The sequence below is a fragment of the Phyllobates terribilis genome, unplaced genomic scaffold, assembly GCF_046119375.1.
Source record: "Phyllobates terribilis strain yellow unplaced genomic scaffold, ASM4611937v1 Scaffold_263__1_contigs__length_2631358, whole genome shotgun sequence".
NCBI classification, from domain to species: Eukaryota; Metazoa; Chordata; class Amphibia; order Anura; family Dendrobatidae; genus Phyllobates; species Phyllobates terribilis.
In genome coordinates this window covers 2,241,345-2,259,043 of record NW_027363023.1, presented here as the reverse complement: position 1 = coordinate 2,259,043, position 17,699 = coordinate 2,241,345, and the positions used below count along the sequence as shown (strand labels likewise).

General features: G+C 47.4%; 1 long non-coding RNA gene across 1 annotated transcript; it reads right to left on the bottom strand.

The window, feature by feature from the left end:
- Window positions 1-14,798: 14,798 nt before the first annotated feature.
- LOC141219315 (uncharacterized) lies at window positions 14,799-15,690 on the bottom strand. The gene is made up of 4 exons (XR_012287862.1): window positions 15,602-15,690; window positions 15,397-15,495; window positions 15,032-15,154; window positions 14,799-14,887 (listed from the first exon to the last, which is right to left on the bottom strand). It is a non-coding gene; the product is annotated as an uncharacterized lncRNA (long non-coding RNA).
- Window positions 15,691-17,699: the final 2,009 nt, after the last annotated feature.

The window sequence follows — 17,699 nt, the reverse complement described above, 5'->3', positions numbered from 1 at the left end:
TCAGTATCTGTATTATTCTGTATATATACACTGCACAGTACCACTTCTCTTGTCCTGTATAGTGGATGTAATTCTCAGTATCTGTATTATTCTGTATATATACACTGCACAGTACCACTTCTCTTGTCCTGTATAGTGGATGTAATTCTCAGTATCTGTATTATTCTGTATATAAACACTGCACAGTACCACTTCTCCTGTCCTGAATTGTGGATGTAATTCTCAGTATTTGCATTATTCTGTATATATACACTGCACAGTACCACTTCTCTTGTCCTGTATAGTGGATGTAATTCTCAGTATCTGTATTATTCTGTATATATACACTGCACAGTACCACTTCTCCTGTCCTGAATAGTGGATGTAATTCTCAGTATCTGTATTATTCTGTATATATACACTGCACAGTACCACTTCTCCTGTCCTGTATAGTGGATGTAATTCTCAGTATCTGTATTATTCTGTATATATACACTGCACAGTACCACTTCTCTTGTCCTGTATACTGGGTGTCATTCTCAGTATCTGTATTATTCTGTATATATACACTGCACAGTACCACTTCTCTTGTCCTGTATAGTGGATGTAATTCTCAGTATCTGTATTATTCTGTATATATACACTGCACAGTACCACTTCTCCTGTCCTGAATCGTGGATGTAATTCTCAGTATTTGTATTATTCTGTATATATACACTGCACAGTACCACTTCTCTTGTCCTGTATACTGGGTGTAATTCTCAGTATCTGTATTATTCTGTATTTTATACTGGGTGTAATTCTCAGTATCTGTATTATTCTATATATTATACTGGGTGTCATTCTCAGTATCTGTATTATTCTGTATATATACACTGCACAGTACCAGTTCTCTTGTCCTGTATACTGGGTGTAATTCTCAGTATCTGTATTATTCTGTATACTAGATGGTGGCCCGATTCGAACGCATCGGGTATTCTAGAATAGGTATGCGGCCGACGGGGCGCAATTAGCAGAGCGGCGTTTAAATTTGGCGCCCAAATCGCTGATTGGTCACGTTCGGCAACCGCGACCAATCAGCAAAGCGGTGTTTAAATTTGGCGGCAATATCGGTGATTGGTCGCGGGCGGCGGCCGCGACCAATCTGCGAACCGTGTTAGTGAAGACTGGAGAGCGTGTTTAAATTTGGCACCAAAATCGCTGATTAGTCGCGACCAATCAGCAGAGCGGTGTTTAAATTTGGCGCCAATACTGCTGATTGGTCGCGGCCGCCGACCGCGACCAATCAGCAAAGCGATGCAGCGCGGGGTTTAAATTTGGCCCCAAAGTCGCTGATTAGTCGCGTCTGACGGCCGCGACCAATCAGCGATTTTGGCGCAAAATTTAAACAACGCTCTGTTGATTGGTCGTGGTCGTCATACGCGACTAATCAGCGACTTTGGGGCCAAATTTAAACCCCGCTCTGCATCGCTCTGCTGATTGGTCGCGGTCGCCGGCCTCGACCAATCAGCAGAGCGTTGTTTAAATTTGGCGCCAATCTCGCTGATTAGTCGCGGATGGCGGCCGCGACCAATCAGCAGAACGGTGTTTGAATTTGGCGCCAAAATCGCTGATTGGTCGCGGGCGGCGGCCGCGACCAATCAGCGAACCGTGTTAGTGAGGAATGGAGAGCGTGTTTAAATTTGGCACCAAAATCGCTGATTAGTCGCGACCGCGACCAATCAGCAAAGAGGTGTTTAAATTTGGCGACAATACTGCTGATTGGTCGCGGCATTTGTGTTAAAATCGCTGATTGGTCGCTGGCGCTGCCCGCGACCAATCACCAATTTGGGCGTCAAATTTAAATATCGGACGCGACCAATCACCAATCTTGGCTCCAGATTTAAACACCGCTGTGCTGATTGGTCGCGGCCGATATTTAAAATTGGCGCCCAAATCAGTGATTGGTCGCGGGCAGCGCCAGCGACCAATCAGCGATTTTTAACACAAATGTCCGGATCTTTGTAACACCATGCGCATACTGTGGGGAGATCAGCGGTTAGGGTGTGAAGGGAGGACCGGGGAGCGGCGCTGCGGGTCGGGATACTTCTGCTGCGAGCAGTCGCTCATGTCCCGGGTTCTCACAGCGGAAGTAGCCGCACAGGCAGCGGCGCTCCCCGGTCCTCACTAATACGATTCCGCTCCCCGCTCCTCACCAATATGATTCGCTGATTGGTTGCGCTCTCCGCACGCAACCAATCAGTGATCTTGGCGCTAAAGTTAAACACCGCTCTGCTGATTGGTCGCGGCCGCTGCCCGCGACCAATCACCGATTTGGGCGCCAAATTTAAATATCGGCCGCGACCAATCAGTACAGCGGTGTTTAAATGTGGAGCCAAGTTCGGTGATTGGTCGCGGCCGATATTTAAATTTGGCGCCCAAATCGGTGATTGGTCGCGGGCACCGCCGGCGACCAATCAGCGATTTTTAACACAAATGTCCGGATCTTTGTAACACCATGCGGATACTGTGGGGACATCAGCGGCTAGGGTGTGAAGGGAGGACCGGGGAGCGGCGCTGCGGGTAGGGATACTTCTGCTGCGAGCGCCCTCTCATGTCCCGGGTTCTCGCAGCGGAAGTATCCGCACAGGCAGCGCCGCTGACATTCATGCGGCTAGGGTGTGAAGGGAGGACTGGGGAGCGGCGCTGACATCCAATTGGTCGCGGCCGCTATTTAAATGTGCCGCACAAATCGGTGATTGGGCGCGGTCTTGGCCCGCGACCAATCACTGATCTTGCGGCTAAAGTTAACCACTACTGTGCTCATTGGTCGCGGACGCTGCCTGCGACCAATCATCCATTTGGGCGCCAAATTTAAATATCGGCCGCGACCAATCACCGATCTTGGCTCCAGATTTAAACACCGCTGTGCTGATTGGTCGCGGCCGATATTTAAATGTTGCGCCCAAATCGGTGATTGGTCGCGGGCAGCGTCGGCGACCAATCAGCACAGCGGTATTTAAATCTGGAGCCAAGATCGGTGATTGGTCGGGTCCGAAGACCGCGACCAATCATCGAATCGTCTTGGTGAGGACCGGGGAGCGGCGCTGCCTGTGCGGTTACTTCCGCTGCGAGAACCCGGGACATGAGCGGGCGCTCGCAGGAGAAGTATCCCGACCTGCAGCGCCGCTGCCCGGTCCTCTCTTCCGCATGGAGGTCAGCGACGCCGGCGGTCCTTCCGCTGCTACCGGCCGGGAGATGAGCGCCTCGCGCCGCTCATCTCCCGGCTGCATCTCCGTCCCGCAGATGGGTCCGGCGGTCGGGTTCCTTCTGCTGTTGCCGGCCGGGAGATGAGCGCCTCGCGGCGCTCATCTCCCGGCTGCATCGCCGCTCAGCTCCGTCCCGCAGATGAGCCGCTAACGGCCGCCATCTTTTTTCAGAAATCCCGCGGTGCTGATTGGCTGCTGCCGGACCAATGAGCGACGCGGGATTTCCTGGACAGACAGACACATAGACACACAGACACACAGACAGACAGACGGGATAAGACGATTATATATATAGACTAGATGATGGCCCGATTCTAATGCATCAGGTATTCTAGAATAGGTATGCGGCTGACCGGGTGCAATCAGCAGAGCTGTGTTTAAATTTGGGGCCAAAATCGCTGATTGGTCGCGTTCGGCGGCCGCGACCAATCAGCAGTGCGGTGTTTAAATTTGGCACCAAAATCGCTGATTAGTCGCGACCGCGACCAATCAGCAAAGAGGTGTTTAAATTTGACGACAATAGTGCTGATTGGTCGCGGCCGGTGGTTGCGACCAATCAGCAGAGTGAGGTTTACATTTGGCGCCAATACTGCTGATTGGTCACGGCCGACAACCGCGACCAATCAGCAGAGCGGTGTTTAAATTTTGCGCCAATCTCGCTGATTGTTCGCGGCTGGCGGCCGCGACCAATCAGCAGAGCAGGGTTTAAATTTGGCACCAATAATGCTGATGGGTCGCGGCCGGCGACCGCGACCAATCAGCAGAGCGTTGTTTAAATTTGGCACAAAAAACGCAGATTGGTCGAGGCCGGTGGTTGCGACCAATCAGCAGAGTGAGGTTTAAATTTGGCGCCAATACTGCTGACTGGTCACGGCCGACAACCGCGACCAATCAGCAGAGCGGTGTTTAAATTTTGCGCCAATACTGCTGATTGATCTCGGCCAGCGACCGCGATCAATCGGCAGAGCGTTGCTTAAATTTGGCGCCAATCTCGTTGATTGGTCGCGGCTGGAGTCCGCAACCAATCAGCAGAGCATTGTTTAAACTTGGCGCCAATCTCGCTGATTGGACGCGTCCGGCGTCCGCGTCCAATCAGCACAGCAGTATTTAAATGTGGCGCCCAAATCGGTGATTGGTTGCGGGCAGCGGCCGTGACCAATCAGCAGAGCGGTGTTTAACTTTAGCGCCAAGATCACTGATTGGTCGGGTGTGGAGAGCGCGACCAATCAGCGAATCGTATTGGGGAGGAGCGGGGAGCGGAATCGTATTAGTGAGGACCGGGGAGCGCCGCTGCCTGTGCGGCTACTTCCGCTGCGAGAACCCGGGACATGAGCGGGCGCTCGGAGCAGAAGTATCCCGACCCGCAGCTCCGCTCCCCGGTCCTCCCTTCACACCCTAGCCGCTGATGTCCCCACAGTATCCGCATGGTGTTACAAAGGTCCGGACATTTGTGTTAAAAATCGCTGATTGGTCGCTGGCGCTGCTCGCGACCAATCACCGATTTGGGCGCCAAATTTAAATATCGGCCGCGACCAATCACCGATCTTGGCTCCACATTTAAACACCGCTGTGCTGATTGGTCGCCGACGCTGGGCGCGACCAATCACCGATTTTGGCGCCACATTTAAATTTAAATAGCGGCCGCAACCAATTGGATGTCAGCGCCGCTCCCCGGTCCTCCCTTCACACCCTAGCCGCATGGATGTCAGCGCCGCTGTCTGTGCGGATAGTTCCGCTGCAAGAACCCGGGACATGAGAGGGCGCTCGCAGCAGAAGTGTCCCGACCCGCAGCGCCGCTCCCCGGTCCTCCCTTCACACCCTAGCCGCTGATGTCCCCACAGTATCCGCATGGTGTTACAAAGGTCCGGACATTTGTGTTAAAAATCGCTGATTGGTCGTTGGCGCTGGCCGCGACCAATCACCGATCTTGGCGGCAAATTCAAACACCTCTGTGCTGATTGGTCGCCGACGCTGTGCGCGACCAATCACCGATTTTGGCGGCACATTTAAATAGCGTCCGCGACCAATCAGTACAGCGGTGTTTAAATGTGGAGCCAAGATCGGTGATTGGTCGCGGCCGATATTTAAATTTGGCGCCCAAATCGGTGATTGGTCGCGGGCAGCGACAGCGACCAATCAGCGATTTTTAACACAAATGTCCAGACCTTTGTAACACCATGCGAATATTGTGGGGACATCAGCGGCTAGGGTGTGAAGGGAGGACCGGGGAGCGGCGCTGCAGGTCGGGATACTTCTGCTCCGAGCGCCCGCTCATGTCCCGGGTTCTCGGAGCGGAAGTATCCGCACAGGCAGCGGCGCTGACATCCATGCGGCTAGGGCGTGAAGGGAGGACCGGGGAGCGGCGCTGACATCCAATTGGTCGCGGCAGCTATTTAAATGTGCCGCACAAATCGGTGATTGGTCGCCGACTTGGCCCGCGACCAATCACTGATCTTGCGGCCAAAGTTAAACAGTACTGTGCTGATTGGTCGCGGACGCTGCCCGCGACCAATCACCGATTTGGGCGCCAAATTTAAATATCGGCCGCGACCAATCACCGATCTTGGCTCCATATTTAAACACCGCTGTGCTGATTGGTCGCCGACGCTGGGCACGACCAATCACCGATTTTGGCGCCACATTTAAATAGCGTCCGCGACCAATCCGCACAGCGGTGTGGAGCCAAGATCGGTGATTTGTCGCGGCCGATATTTGAATGTGGCGCCCAAATCGGTGATTGGTCGCGGGCAGCATCCGCGACCAATCAGCACCGTAGTGTTTAACTTTTGCGGCAAGATCCGTGATTGGTCGTGGGACAAGACCGCAACCAATCACCGATTTGTGCGGCACTTTTAAATAGCGTCCGCGACCAATTGGATGTCAGCGCCGCTCCCCCGTCCTCCCTTCACACCATAGCCGCATGGATGTCAGCGGCGCTGCCTGTGCGGATAGTTCCGCTCCGATAACCCGGGACATGAGCGGGCGCTGGCAGAAGAAGTATCCCGACCCGCAGCGCCGCTCCCCGGTCCTCCCTTCACACCCTAGCCGCTGATGTCCCCACAGTATCCGCATGGTGTTACAAAGGTCCGGACATTTGTGTTAAAAATCGCTGATTGGTCGCTGGCACTGCCCGCGACCAATCACCGATTTGGGCGCCAAATTTAAATATCGGCCACGACCAATCACCGATCTTGGCTCCACATTTAAACACCGCTGTGCTGATTGGTCGCGGCCGATATTTAAATTTGGCGCCCAAATAGGTGATTGGTCGCGGGCAGCGCCAGCGACCAATCAGCGATTTTTAACACAAATTTCCGGACCTTTGTAACACCATGCGGATACAGTGGGGACATCAGTGGCTAGGGTGTGAAGGGAGGACCGGGGAGCGGCGCTGCAAATCTGGATACTTCTGCTGCGAGCGCCCGCTCATGTCCCGGGTTCTTGTAGCGGAAGTATCCGCACAAGCAGCGGCGCTGACATCCAATTGGTCGCGGACGCTATTTAAAATTGCCGCACAAATCGCTGATTGGTCGCTGTCTTGGCCCGCGACCAATGACTGATCTTGGCGCCAAAGTTAAACACTATTGTGCTGATTGGTCGCGGACGCTGACCGCGACCAATCACCGATTTGGGCGCCAAATTTAAATATCGGTCGCGACCAATCACCGATTTGGGCGCCAAATTTAAATATCGGCCGCGACCAATCACCGATCTTGGCTCCACATTTAAACACCGCTGTGGTGATTGGTCGCGGACGATATTTAAATTTGGCGCCCAAATCGGTGATTGGTCGCGGGCAGCGTCGGCGACCAATCAGCACAGCGGTGTTTAAGTTTTGCGCTAAGATCAGTGATTGGTCGGGTCCGAAGACCCCGACCAATCATCGAATCGTCTTGGTGAGGACCGGGGAGCGGCGCTGCCTGTGCGGCTACTTACGCTGCGAGAACCCGGGACATCGCGGGCGCTCGCAGCAGAAGTATCCCGACCCGCAGCGCTGGTCCCCGTTCCTCCCTTCCGCATGGAGGTCAGCGGCGCCGGCGGTCCTTCCGCTGCTACCGGCCGGGAGATGAGCGCCTCGCGCCGCTCATCTCCCGGATGCATCTCCTTCCCGCAGATGGGTCCGGCGGTCGGGTTCCTTCTGCTGTTGCCGGCCGGGAGATGAGCGCCTCGCGGCACTCATCTCCCGGCTGCATCGCCGCTCAGCTCCGTCCCGCAGATGAGCCGCTAACGGCCGCCATCTTTTTTTAGAAATCCCCCGGCGCTGATTGGCCGCTGCCGGACCAATGAGCGACGCGGGATTTCCTGGACAGACAGACACACCGACAGACACACAGACAGACAGACAGACAGACAGACGGGATAAGACGATTATATATATAGATATACACTGCACAGTACCACTTCTCTTGTCCTGTATAGTGGATGTAATTCTCAGTATCTGTATTATTCTGTATATATACACTGCACAGTACCACTTCTCTTGTCCTGTATACTGGGTGTAATTCTCAGTATCTGTATTATTCTGTATATTATACTGGGTGTCATTCTCAGTATCTGTATTATTCTGTATATATACTCTGCATAATACTACTTCTATTGTCCTGTATACTGGGTGTAATTCTCAGTATCTGTATTATTCTGTATATATACACTGCACAGTACCACTTCTCCTGTCCTGTATACTGGGTGTAATTCTCAGTATCTGTATTATTCTGTATATATACACTGCACAGTACCACTTCTCCTGTCCTGTATACTGGGTGTCATTCTCAGTATCTGTATTATTCTGTATATATACACTGCACAGTACCACTTCTCCTGTCCTGTATACTGGGTGTCATTCTCAGTATCTGTATTATTCTGTATATATACACTGCACAGTACCACTTCTCCTGTCCTGTATACTGGGTGTAATTCTCAGTATCTGTATTATTCTGTATATATACTCTGCACAGTACTACTTCTCCTGTCCTGTATACTGGGTGTCATTCTCAGTATCTGTATTATTCTGTATATATATGTAGCACCCTGAGGATTCGGCTGCTACAGGGGTATTGCACCTCAACCCAGAGGTGTGATATTCCACTCCCGGGCAAGGATGGAGAGTGGGACTGAGCTCGGTAGGCTGCATGCACTACACACATCCCATTTCCGGAGGGCAGACCAACGGTACTCCCACTTAGAAATGTGCAGGTACGACCGAGTCTGTCCTTGGCTGGAGTGGGAGGGGGTTGGAACATCCCATGTAGTGTAGGGGCAGATAGGGGGTGCAGTCTGGGTAGTGATAGGAGCTCATTGGGTGCTGGTCACCTGAGCTCACACATAGAGGGATATATAAGGTGGGCACCAACTAAGATCAGGGTCAGATGCAGAGAACAAGTCAGCGAGCAGAGGAGAAGAGAGACCCAGAGTGAGAGAGGAGAAGAGAGACCCAGAGGGGGAAACAGAAAAGAGGACTCCAAGAACCCAAATTAAATCCCCGGGTGAAGAGTCGGCACAGGGTACCGGATCCCAAACTGGTGGGGGCAGAAAACACACCCTAGCCAGAGACCGGAGGCCGTGGGCAGCGTCTGCCACGGTCACCCACCACATCCACCCCGAAGGCATACCACATGAAGGGTCAGGGAACCCAAGGCCAAGGGTGTACCAACAGAGGGCCCGAGGGAGCTGGACCTAGGTGGATCACTGGTGGGGACGGCCAGAGAACGGGACAGAAGGAGAGCTCAGGGCCACGCTCCGGACTTGTTTGGGGGTTGGCTGGATCCAGGACCTGGTGGACGCAGCACGGCTCGGGTGGTCACTCAAAGCTGGAGTGACCAGTACAACATCTGCAGTAAGTAAACACCCTTAACTGCACAACCCGACTCTGTCTTAATTGCCGTCTGCACTGCACCACCACAACCCCCATCCTCTGCACCTGTCCCCCCTGAGGCTATACCCCTCCCGTTGGGGGTTATCCCACCAAGCTGCGCACCCACCATCAGCCTCAGCGGACCCTGCTGCAGCGGCGGCCACAGTGACCGCATCACAACGGGTGGCGTAGTCGACACAAAAGAACTCTTAATAACATCTGTAGGACTGCCACATAACACTGAGTTTGACGCCCTGGGCACGGGCCGGGTCACAGCCGCTCGGAGACTACAACCCCCCATCTGATCCGGTGCCGGGTATTCCCCTCAAAAAGGAATATGTCCCAGGGGGCGCGTCATATACACTGCACAGTGCCACTTCTCTTGTCCTGTATACTGGGTGTCATTCTCAGTATCTGTATTATTCTGTATATATACTCTGCACAGTACTACTTCTCTTGTCCTGTATGCTGGGTGTAATTCTCAGTATCTGTATTATTCTGCATATATACACTGCACAGTACCACTTCTCTTGTCCTGTATACTGGGTGTCATTCTCAGTATCTGTATTATTCTGTATATATACTCTGCACAGTACTACTTCTCTTGTCCTGTATACTGGGTGTAATTCTCAGTATCTGTATTATTCTGTATATATACACTGCACAGTGCCACTTCTCTTGTCCTGTATACTGGGTGTCATTCTCAGTATCTGTATTATTCTGTATATATACACTGCACAGTGCCACTTCTCTTGTCCTGTATACTGGGTGTCATTCTCAGTATCTGTATTATTCTGTATATATACTCTGCACAGTACTACTTCTCTTGTCCTGTATACTGGGTGTAATTCTCAGTATCTGTATTATTCTGTATATATACACTGCACAGTGCCACTTCTCTTGTCCTGTATACTGGGTGTCATTCTCAGTATCTGTATTATTCTATATATATACACTGCACAGTACCACTTCTCTTGTCCTGTATACTGGGTGTAATTCTCAGTATCTTGTAATGCAGCAGCTTGCTAGCATTACTGTAAATGGTCCAGGATGTGTTTTACCTGACCATGTACCTTCCCCTTTAACTGACTGGTCACATGACTGTGACATCACACAGGTCCTGTATGCACAGTAAAGGTCTGTACACATGACTGGGACAGCACACAGGACCTATACACACAGCTGACTGATCACATGACTGTGACATCAGCAAGGTCCTGTCAGTATGGGTGTATGTGTGCACAGGATATATAAACCCCGGTAATTGGAGACAGGTGTGTTCGGTGTGAGGCGTGAGGCCTGTGCTCCGTGTGTGTGGGACACTGTTTGTGAGAGGCCTAGTGAGGCCGAGTGAAGCCTGGCAGCCTGAAAGGCAAAGACTGGATAATGTGCGGATGCTAGTGGCCTTGGAAGGCAGCGGCTTTGGAGTGAAGCCTGGTACCTGAAAGGTCGAGCCTGGATCCTGTGTGGATGTCAGTGGCCTTTGAGGGAACGACGGCTGGAGACCCCTACCTGGGAAGCCGCAAAGCCACAGTGGTGGCGGATTATTGAGGAAGAGTCCTGAAAGGCAGAGCCTGGATCCTGTGTGGATGTCAGTGGCCTTTGAGGGAACGACGGCTGGAGACCCCTACCTGGGAAGCCACAAAGCCACAGTGGTGGCGGATTAAAATGGACTGCAGCAACTAAACCGGCAAAGGTAGTACACTTTGTTACATGGACTGTGTTATGGTCATTGATAATTTATTACCTTGCCGTAGGCTGTAACCTGGAGCAAGTGGGCCTGTGTGCCACTTGTCTCATGAATGTTGTAGATATGTGTGTCGGCGTGCCACGGAGTTGGACCTGGTGAACTGTGGCTTATGATGTAATAAACTGCAACATTGTGAGAAAAATGTAAAGACATTGCACGTGTGCATTGATTGACGCAGCGAAGCGAGTAACCCCCAGTATGATGACTAGCGCTGCCTTACAATCTGTATTATTCTGTATATTATACTGGGTGTCATTCTCAGTATCTGTATTATTCTGTATATATACACTGCACAGTACCACTTCTCTTGTCCTGTATAGTGGATGTAATTCTCAGTATCTGTATTATTCTGTATATATACACTGCACAGTACCACTTCTCTTGTCCTGTATAGTGGATGTAATTCTCAGTATCTGTATTATTCTGTATATATACACTGCACAGTACCACTTCTCTTGTCCTGTATACTGGGTGTCATTCTCAGTATCTGTATTATTCTGTGTATATATACGCTGCACAGTACCACTTCTCTTGTCCTGTATACTGGGTGTAATTCTCAGTATCTGTATTATTCTGTATATTACACTGGGTGTAATTCTCAGTATCTGTATTATTCTGTATATATACACTGCACAGTGCCACTTCTCTTGTCCTGTATAGTGGATGTAATTCTCAGTATCTGTATTATTCTGTATATATACACTGCACAGTACCACTTCTCTTGTCCTGTATACTGGGTGTCATTCTCAGTATCTGTATTATTCTGTGTATATATACGCTGCACAGTACCACTTCTCTTGTCCTGTATACTGGGTGTAATTCTCAGTATCTGTATTATTCTGTATATTACACTGGGTGTAATTCTCAGTATCTGTATTATTCTGTATATATACACTGCACAGTGCCACTTCTCTTGTCCTGTATACTGGGTGTAATTCTCACTATCTGTATTATTCTGTATATATACTCTGCACAGTACTACTTCTCTTGTCCTGTATACTGGGTGTAATTCTCAGTATCTGTATTATTCTGTATATATACACTGCACAGTGCCACTTCTCTTGTCCTGTATTCTGGGTGTAATTCTCAGTATCTGTATTATTCTGTATATTATGCTGGGTGTCATTCTCAGTATCTCTATTATTCTGTATATATACACTGCACAGTACCACTTCTCTTGTCCTGTATACTGGGTGTAATTCTCAGTATCTGTATTATTCTGTATATATACACTGCACAGTACCACTTCTCTTGTCCTGTATACTGGGTGTAATTCTCAGTATCTGTATTATTCTGTATATTATACTGGGTGTAATTCTCAGTATCTGTATTATTCTGTATATATACACTGCACAGTACCACTTCTCCTGTTCTGCTGAAGAAGAGGTGGCATTGGCTTTGGGGAGGGTCAGTACTGATGGGTTTATTATTTTCTATGTCTACAATCCTATGGTTAAATAAAAATTAATCCTGAACAACTTGTTTAAAGGGGTTATCTGAAGGTTGGAAATTGTCCTCTATCATTGGGATATGGAATAATTTTCTGATTGCTGGGAGTCCAACAGCCGGGACCCCCACTGTTTCCGAGAACCAGGGATCTGAAGAGCTCTGGGTGAATGGAGCGGTAGTCGATCATTCGCACTGCAGCTCCATTCACACGTGGCTTAATAAACATCCCCTATAATGGAGTGGTGAGGGGCATGAACAAGAAAGCAAAATGTGCTGAACTTTTCATTGTGCCTCAATGGGATGAGGGGGGCGGTGATGTGGTATGTGGGATGGTGGGGTTTGTGTGACAGGCGTGCTTTTTCATTTTTCATCCCATTCCAGCCCTGATCTATATATATATATATATATATATATATATATATATATATATATATATATATATATATAATTAAAATTCTTTTAAAAGCAGAAGTGTTAATATGTATTTTTTATCGCTTAGCAGAATGCAGAGTGAAGTTTGATAGATATAAGAAAATCTCAATAAATATAGGAGTTGTTTTTTTTTTTTATTAGGGATAGGGTAGAAGGATAAGGGATGAACAAAATCAGGGACAGAATCAGTAGACAAAATCATAGTCAGTAAGAAATCCGGATCAGATACCAGGTGATCAGTAAAAAAAGCCAAGTCAGGCGAGCAGTTTGGATACAGCGGAGCCTGGTGACAGAGGCATTACCGAAACAAGTCCGGGTAGAGATGTTACAGTTAGAAGGCCACAGGTAGATGGTGAAGGTCCTTCTTTACAGGTCCAGCAGTGATGGTGGATCGGCTGTACTCCGCTAGATGCGGAGCTTTTCCGTCTTTTAGATGACACTTGGGCAACAGCGACAGCATGCAAATGCGCGAGCAGCCCTGGATAGTCCACGCCGGCAGGATGATAAGATCCGGCGGAAGATGGAACCTAAGAGAAGAGAAATAAATACAATGTAAGTGATGGGACTCCATATTACATGATGCTACTGTGCGGTCAGTGTGGCCGGCCGGACAGCAGAGGAATCTTATTCACACAGATGTCCGGGGTCATTGTCAGCCATCATACATGTGACAATCCCATCACTGACAGATGACATCTGCTCCCCATGACTTATTCTCATCACTAACATCACACAACATGGAGATGATTCTCACACTTACCTCGTCTCTTTTTCCCCTTTTTCCCATTTTCTGAGTTTTGTTGGTCTATACTCAGATTCATTTCAGATTTTCTTTCCTCTTCAGTTGGAAATTCTGATCAGAAAGTAAAAAAAACTCAGTAAAGAAATATTCTTATAGGATCTGCTTTGTGTACTGTATATAGAAGAATTGTTCTAGTCCTGTCCCCTATAGTCCTGATAATCTGGCATTACATTATTATAGGGCAGAATAAGTCCTATATACCGTTCATGACCTAATCTGAGGGGCATTAGATGTATCACTGATATGGAGCAGTAAGCGCCCTGTGTGCCGCCACGTGGTGCATCACTAATGAGCGATATTCTACTATAGGAGACAATGTCTTCTTATATTGAAGTGAGTTCCTGGATGCTAAAACGTATTTTACAGAATCCATGAAAACAATTCCTGGATAAAATTAAGGAAATAGAAATACAGTATGGGCCCATGGAAAACATAATTGGGATCCATGAAACCTGGACAACATAGGAGACCTAATACAGAAAAAACAAATATTTGAGCCTTGAAGTCAACATTCACCTTTTGATGCTGTACATACATACCTGATGATGGGGACGAGGAGGGCAAGCTGTTTATAGCATTGTCGCTATCAGATTCAGAAAGCGATTCTTTCTGCCTGTCAGGAAGAATCAGGGGGTCTGACCAGAAGACCCAGGAGGTAACTTCCAACTCTCCCATTCTATGATTTAAGAAAAACATGTAAATCACAAGTAAATGCAGAATAAAAGGGGTGGTCTCACTAGAAGAACACCGACTAGAGGGCCTAATAGGACATATGACAGTCATAGTGAGGAAGGTTTTATGCTCCAATCTACCTTCTATGGATCAGAGCGAAAAACAACTAGCAATAATGGCTGGCATGTCATACTACATCTCTCCTACAGTATGGGCAGCTCTAATACGTGTGAATGGCTGCAATTATGGGCTATTATCACCAACGGTTTCTGAAGCCAAAAGCACAATGACCGCTAATCATTGAGGCTGAATTTGATATTATGGTATTTATGTCCTATATTATGTGTTGTGCATATATATCAGCCTGGAACTCCCAGTAATGACCCCATAATCTACTCACATTTCTGAGATATTTGTATTGGTTGCTGGCGTACACTCTGGAGGAGACTTCTGGTCCTCATCATTCATCTTTCTGGTAGTGATGGTACAGAGCTAAACATGGACAAAAACAAGATATGAAATACTTTTTTTTTACTTTTAGAGGTCTTTTTTGTTTCACATATTTTGGATTTATTGCGCACATACGGTACTTACTTTAGAAAGCCTTTCAGAAGAAGATGTAAAATTTTGGAAGTCAAGGTTCTCATTGTTCACACTTGTACCCTCCTCATCCTCTGAGACCGAATGGTCTATTTCAGAGTGATCTACAAAAGTAATGAAGTATTATTAGAGGTTGTTAGTATAAAACAGGCGTCATTTATCACAATATTAGTGGGTACTGATTATTACATTTTATGGAAGACAAGACAAACAGCCGCTTAGTCTAGATGATGTCTTCTTCTACTTACCGATAAATAAGCTGTTGTCCACATCTGAGGCAAGCTGAGGAATGTACTCTGGCTTCTGACTTAGAAGGTTGTTAAAATCTAAGTCACTCAGGAATGGATGACTCTTGATCTCAAGTGATCCTCCTGGAAAAAGAACAAAACAAAAGTGATGTGGACATTGTCAGAGATTGCTTCACATCTGAACAGTTTAACTTAATCTGAATTAATGACATAACTGAGTCAACATGAAGGAAGAAGACTGAAAGTCATAGTGTGGAGAACTAGAAATGGACAATCTGATAGAGAAGTGTTGATCCTCAAGGACATGAGTGATAAGTGTGATAGGTGAATATTAATACTAATATGAATAGTATTATATCTCTTACCTGTCCCAAGTCTATCTGCAGGATTTGTTCTGAGCAGCTCAGTAATCAGGTTCTGTGCATTGGGAGTAGGAGCGGAATTACAATCCCAAATTATGTCACCTGTTATACAGAAAATAAAATCTCTTTACTGGACTGTAAGGTAAAGCAAAGTAAACACCTAAACCAATGTAACTGATCAAAGCAATGGTCGGATCATTCCACTTACCAATGACAATCCTGTCATAAAGCTCAGCTACAGAATCTCCATCAAATGGTACAGATCCCGTGAGAAATTTATGTAGGATTATCCCCATTGCCCACCAGTCAACAGGTCTTCCATAGCCTTCTTTCAGGATGACCTCTGGGGCGATGTAATATGGGGTGCCACATAACTGGAAAACAGAAGATAGAGATGAAAATGATAAAATGGTTATTATAACACGTTCTCGCCATAAAAACACAATGACAAAAGATAAAATATCAATGGAAACGTTCTCTAGAAATGAAGAATGTAGAGAAGACACAATAGTGTGATGAGATTTGTAAAGAAAAAAAAACATATGCCAAAGGCAAGGTGAACAGATGGGGTATATTAGTTAACCAAATACCAAAGCAAAACAAAGAAAACCCCTTAAAATATAATCTTTAATAGCTACATTTAAAAGCACCCATATCAATATATGAAGACAAAATGCATAAAATGTACAATATATGGGTAGTGGGATAAACGTAGGATAATTGACATGCAGGCTTGCCCTAGAGATCCCAAATGGGCTGAGATCCCGCATGCCAGTGGAGGTTGACACCCTAGCTAATCGGTTTGGCGCCCCCCTCCACATCGGCACTCCCTCCGTGACGCTATCCACCCCTAGACAGACATACACATATACAGATAATGATGAAAGGCAGACAGTCATGTCGCTGCTAACATGCTGAATGAAAAAAAGGCAATATTCAATGTATCAATTATATGGAAACAGGGAAGCTGATATAATGTAGTTCCACTAGTACAGATAGGATATCAAATGCACCAATCTATACACAATTCAGTATGATATATAAACCATCATTCAGAAGCCTATTATAGATACATAAAGTACATTAGTGCTGGCAATTACGGGCAACAAGAACAATATTATAAAAGCACGTGTGCTCAATTAACGGTAAACATAGGAACATAAATATGTCCAAAGTAGTAACAAGTCACCTATATAATGACATTGAGCATGAAGATAATAGTCTAGGACAGACGGTATATATAGACAACCTCAAAATCCCCCTGGCTAATCTATAATCAGGACTGATCTACACAGGACACGTCCAAATGTTGGGACAGAGCATTATCCAGTGTGCGAATTACAAAAAAAGTTGCCAAAAAAGCATTTTAGTCAGCAGTAACCAGAGGACTTATCTGTAAATTGTCCCAACACGTTTCTCCCCCTCCTAATTTGGGGTTCATCAGGGGATCATATTAGGAGATAGCCACAATGAGTCAGTGGACAGACGCGGGAGATAAATACACCCCGATCGGAGAATACTGCTGCCGCCACATTTTATGGATTTTCTCTTTATATATTGATATGGGTGCTTTTAAATGTATCTATTAAAAGTTATATTTAAGGTCTTTCTTTGCTTTGGTCCTTGGAGATTTGTAAAGAACAAGCTAAATTCCTGTAAGTGTTACCCACCTCACGGTCCAGGAACTCCCTGGTGATGTCCTCCGCTAATTCCTTGTAGGTGTTGGTTTTTGGTATCATAACACCAACTTTTGAAATCCCAAAATCGGTAACTTTTATGTGTCCAGCAGATGTAATCAGGAGGCTGTGGAAGAGAAGATGGTTTTAGCCTCACAGACCGTATGATAAATGATAACTTCCCCCCTTTATTATACTACGAGGGGCACTTACTTATCCGGCTTCAGGTCTCTGTGCACCACACCGTAGCTATGGAGGTATTCCACAGCAAGAACCGCTTCTCCAAAGTATAAGCGGGCCAAGGGGACAGATAGAGGACCCCTGGTGCTTAGGAGGGTCTCACAGTCACCACCTATAGAATAAAAAGGAAATGTGACCGGTGAGTGGTTTATACAGCAGATCACCATGATGTATAATGGGAAGTGAGCAGAGACATTGGGATAGGAGAGAATATAAACAGATATAATGTATAGTGCACATAATATTAGTCTGAATCGATGGAGAAATGTCCTCCATGTAACTAATAACATAAAGTGATGTCACATCTCGTCTATAGCTGGAGATACTGACATGCTCAGTGCGGACTTACAGGGAGATCACACAGACTGTGGCGGACAGAGAAATCTCAGG